Genomic DNA, 5746 nt, shown 5'->3' with positions numbered 1-5746 from the left:
CTGTTTCCCTGGGGGCCAGCCCTTGGAGTGTTCTTATGCCGCACTCCAGAGACCATCCAAAGAGGTAAATGCCTTCCAAGCCACGAAAGTTACACTTTTCCACATGTTTTCCACACCTGTTGAATTTCTGAAGTCCATTCACACAGGATTATTGGTTTTTATTTCAGGCAAGAGAAGAAAATGAAAAGTCACTGCAATGATTCAAAGGTACTGAAAAGTAATATCTGAGCCTTAGCTTAATCACCTGAAAGAGCCAAGAATGACTTGACAAACTAATTATAAACTCTAGGAAACAAGAATCCCTCCTCCCAAAATGATTTACTAAACAGTAGACAACAGTAAAGAAGAACATTTACTTGGGTGCTGTACACAGTTTTATTATTTTTAAAGAAAATTACTGGCAAAACTAGCTGTGATGCACAGATAACTACCAAAATAAATTATTCTCAATATTAGAATCAATGTCTCACTTGGAGAAAACAATGTGTGTTTTCCTATTGTTTCCAACTAAAATGCCTTGGCAAAATACAAAAAATAAGGAAGGCTTCTTGGGTTTCTTTCTTCAGAGAATTTAGCATTTTGCAGTCACATTAGCTTTGGTTAAACAACAGAAAAATCTCACCTTGGTCAAGCAGAAATATACAATCATTTAGCTGCTCTATTTTTTTTACCAGCTCCTATGCTCCTGCTGCATCAGAGACATCAGAAACATCAGAGGAACAAGGAGCAAAACTGGACAAAAACTGCTAGGTGAGAACTGGATGTTAGAATAATCCAGAGACACAAATACATAGGTAAAAAAATCATGTCAAGTTTAAAAAGTAACAGAACATTTAAGAGAAACAGAACATTTAAGAGGGACCAAAAAGCCTGGAAAGGAATAGTATAAGAAATCAGAAAAATTCACTATCTTGACATAGTATTATGATACTTATGTCATGGGTGCAGGAAAAAGAGGAATATATTTAAAATGTGTGATTTAATTCACAGATATATTAAGTTTGTCCATCTAGAGATGAGACATAGATCTCTGGAACCTCTCTCAATATCAGATTTAGAGGAATTATTTCATATTTTATTAGGTTGTTTAAAAGCAAACATCCTAAATGTTTAGTTCATTAGAACCAAGTGGTTACTAGAGCCCCCCATATGTTCTTGTTTCCCAATGGAAACACAGATGGTGCAAAGCAGCGTAGTGCAAGGGATACCTGGGCAAACCAAGGTTGAGAGACAGTGTTCAGGTGGTCCAGGGCTGTCCCACACAGAGCTATAGCTCGTATCCTGCCTGCTGTAAGACTTGTGCACCAGCCCACGCATGAACACAAGTTCAAGCACTGCATTTGCTAGGAAGCCCAGTATCCTACCGAAACACTCAAGGCTTCAAGGCACTGAACTTGCTTGGCAATTTTTGTCGGAGCTGTCCAATAAAGACCCAAGAGTTGCAAATTCTGGTGAGATATAAGGAAAAATTTCTTCGCACAGAAACAGGAGTGATATTTGGGCCAAGAAAGGTTGTGCAGTATTCATCTTTAGAAGGTTTTAAAACTTGATTAAACAAGTAATTTGGTTTGTTTTTGAAGTTTATGTTCCTCAGAGCAGGGGGGTGGAGCAGATGACCTAGAGGTACCTTCCAACCTAAATTACTTAATAATGCCAAGTTTTGTTGATGTACTGATGATATTGTCACAGCACTGGGAAAAGATAGGTAAATGGGATTTGTAAAATCTATCAATCTGAATATAAAATCTACTCCTGCAGGCCAAACCACTTCATAAAAGGAAGTTATCTTGGCCTTCCCCATCAATGGCAGTATCACAGGTATCCCACTGACTCCATTTTCCCTGAGCCCTTTGCTCCATGTCCTCTGACTCCTCTGTAGCTTACTCTCTGCCACAGCACTCCCACAGATCTGAAACAAGGAAGTCCCTTTCCCTTTAAAGTTTTCCCACTCTCTCCCAATACCTACAGAAATCTTACAAACCTTCCCTGCCACTGAATTTCCGTATTTTCCTTGCATTCACCTCAGCTCCAAACACCTGACAAGAAGTGTAGAAGCATCTAGCAATTATGACAGGTGTTAAAATCCTGCACATCACTTTTGTCTGGTATAACAGGCCACCATAAGGCATTATGCAACTGACCCAATTTGAGGCATTTAAAATAATAGAGTTTAACAAAACGCGTCTGTTGAGATCTACTGAGGACTGATCCTGTCCCCACTGAGAATCAATAACTACATTACTGGAGGCAGAACCAAACTTTCTACGTCAGCACCGCCCATCCATATTCTAAATAAATTGTACAAGGAAACATATTAGTTTCTAATCTTGGTTGTTCGGTGCCTAAATAAGCCTCATCACTATAGCAACAGATGGCTTCACAATCTTTAATGCCTTTATTTTCACAAGTCCTCTGAGAAATAGAGGAGGACAGCTGTCCCCATTTTACAACTGAGTAACTGTGATATAGAGAGGCAAAGTGATTGGCCCCAGATCTTGCATGAAATCTATGGAGAGCAGGATGTCAGGTCACCAGGTCTCCCAGGCATCCTACCAGTTCCCCAGCTCCTACTCCATCTTTACTTCTTACAGTACCTTCTATGTCTAAGGCTACATCAATACAGCCTACGAAAAACAAGCTTTTTCACAGAGAGGCTCAGGCCTCTTGTAAGTCTACTATCACATCATAGATTGAGATGGTTTGGATTTTTTATTTACTTGTTTGTTTGTTCGTTTGAAGATTATCTGCACAGGGAGTTGAACTACAGAGGAATTCCAAAGAGAATTGACAAAAAAAATGGATTTAGACAATTCAGTAAGTCAGAAAGCACTGATGATGCTTGTCATGGTTTGAGATAGTCCCCAAATCCAATTCCCTAGCTCCATCCCCCCTCCCACATCTCAACCTAATGTGAGATGGGTTTTTCCAGACAAAACACACCAGACTCAAAGTGGGGGAAAGGGAATGTATTACAATGACTGTACAAATAAATACCATATCACATTATACACACGATCATAACTATCTTTACCATGACATATAGTATTTACAATGGACCAGATCTCTTCTCCCCTCCAAATAGAAGTCCAGGAGGGAAAGAAGGACAGATCCCTTCCAGTCCTTAAGCAGCAGGATCTTCTAATGCAGCAGGTTCTGTCTGTCTTCTTCACATGCAGCAGCTGATAGCTGGCTTTCTGCCAGCACTCAACGAGGGAGGTATCAAACTCCCCCGGCCCCATCGCCTCACCCGAGGGGTCTTCCGTGGGCTTCGTAACCCCAGACAAGGTCGTTTCACCACGTCATATCACGAAGATGCAGGGGGGTCTTCGTGAAGGTCTGGTATCTCCAGGAGACTCAGCTCCTTGCTTGCAGGGCCTTTGTGCCCTGTCTCTCAGGCTGCCACCGTGGCAGCAGTGCAAGGGGGGGAAGAAGGTCAACTCCCCCCGCATTCCATCTGGCCGTCCCGGTCCAGCTCCCAGGACGCTCTGAGCTTCTCAGCTCCTCTCTCTCCGGTGCTGCTGTACTCCAAGGCTCCTCTAAAATAGGAGTCCATGTCCCTCTTCTCCAAGAGGGTCTCCAAGGAAGTTTTGGGGAATCTGGTATCAGTCTTACCCCAAACTCTGTCTCTCAGCTGCTGGTTCTCTCTCTCTCCCTCTCCAGGAGTCTTTTCTCTGGTGCTGCATGTTGCTTCTCCTGCTCCTTCAGTTCAGGTCTTATCTCCTGGCTCTCTGCCACCTTCTCTGGTCAGTCCCAGCTGCTGTTTGTGCCCATGGAGAAAACATTCTCCCAGCATAACTACAGGCACCTAGCCCAGCTTTATGCTGTTCCAGGTCCCTGCAGCCCCCAGCCAGAGGCTGGGAGGGGGCCAGAGGCCCCAAGGGGCTCAGAGCCCCTTCCTCGTGGCTCACAACATGGCCACCTCTCCTACAACAACCAAAACTACAACTCTTCTCTTCCGGTCTGGTTGTGATATGTTTACATTTCTGCAGGAGCGCCCATTGGGCAGAACTTCAAAACTTCCAAGGGTTTCCACCCCTTGGGGTCTACCACTTTTCAGCCTCTGGGGAAAACAAGGTCCAAACCACGACAATGCTATGTAGACACCATCAGCTTGTTAACGTTTGAAAGGCTGCAAAGGCAACCAATTCTGTGCTTTCTTCCATAGTGTCTGGCAAGAATCCGACTTCTACCCTGTACATAACATGTGCTCTAGGGAACATAAGCATTAAGGTAGTTGGGAAAACTAACATCTGTCCAATTTTCTTCTCTGTGAATTAGTTACCCAAAAAAATAAAGTTCATAACCTAGAAAGAGCAAAAGCGTGCCCCACACTCGTGCTTTCATGTGTGCTTTGCCACCCATCCCTCAGAGGGAGATCAACACAAAGGACCTCTCCTTTCACCATCTGTGTCAGATGACAGCAGGTTAACCCAGAGATGCAGGAGAGTACAACAGAAAGCCATGTCTACCTTTTCTGTACAATCTAAACCTGTATTGTTTTATAGGTATCTACATCTCCAGGTATAAAATTCAACATTTCAAGTGTGGTATATTCTGATCTGGGCCTCTGTGTTAGACTATTTCATAAAGATTAGTTATTAGGTCAAGACTGGTTTCCGAATCCATTTTATATTGTTCTGTCTCCTCTCAAAGTTCAGGTTAGTGGCTTACTTTTCCTTTATTTATAATGGTTTATAGGTAAAACAACTTTAGTTCATGAGATTTCTATCTTTATTTTATGAGAAAAAAAAAGAAGCAAGGGAGATTAATTTATCGATATAATCTTTTTAGTTTACAATTAGCAGCAGTGTTGTATATAAAACATCTCAACCTTAAAATGTCTCTACTTATCACAGCAGTCTACACTGTTTATATTTATAAGGCAATTTGCACAAATGCCTTTAAACTGATCCAATGATCACTTTTATTTCACTTTTCTACTTCTAGTATGTTGAGCTTCTCTTCCGTCTATACTGGGGCTTTTTTTCAGGGAACTGCTTCATTCATTTCTCAGGAAGAACTTCTTTAAGAGGGGCAGATGGGAGCACCTACAAAGTGAAATATGGAAACTGTCTCTACATGGTAGAAGCATCCCCCTGGGTACTGATGAACATTAGACTTTTTAAAAGGCATGTTTTACTTTGGAAATAGAAGCAATTACTTTTAATTGCATTCTCAGCGTGAAAAACTTACAAAATCCATGTTTTTCTCCTCCTCAAAGTCAGACCTGTATATTAAAACCAGAAACACTCCAATACACACTAAAAAACAGGCCATAGTTGTCCTGGCTTAGCAGCGCTGCTAAGCCTGATTGCGTAAAGAAGTTATGTTATGTGTGGCGTTGCCTTAGGTTTATATTGGCTGTCTCAACTTTGACGAGATTAGAGTTGCAGAATCAAATGCAAATACAACCTCCATTTCACTACAATAAACCTAAGTGCTTTTTTAAACTACCAAAACATGTCAATGCTTCACTGTGTCAGCTAGTTTTGAACATTTGTGCTTTTTTTTCCTTAGTTAGACAGAAAAGGTTAAAATCCAGGACAGACGCTTTAATCTAAAGATGAATTACAGAGTTATGTCACCAGAGAAACCTGATGCTATACGGAGTGCTCAGCTTAGACAGCACGATCGACCTCTTGATCACCACACACCTTAGTGGAGCCCATGAGCTGCATTCTGTCTGACAGTCACCACAAATAAAGTGTCAAAACAGCACTGAGTTGATCATACTACTTTCTTTGGG

The sequence above is a fragment of the Pseudopipra pipra genome, chromosome 1, assembly GCF_036250125.1.
Source record: "Pseudopipra pipra isolate bDixPip1 chromosome 1, bDixPip1.hap1, whole genome shotgun sequence".
NCBI classification, from domain to species: Eukaryota; Metazoa; Chordata; class Aves; order Passeriformes; family Pipridae; genus Pseudopipra; species Pseudopipra pipra.
The sequence above is the reverse complement of the archived record's forward strand: the minus strand, read 5'-3'. Positions refer to the sequence as shown.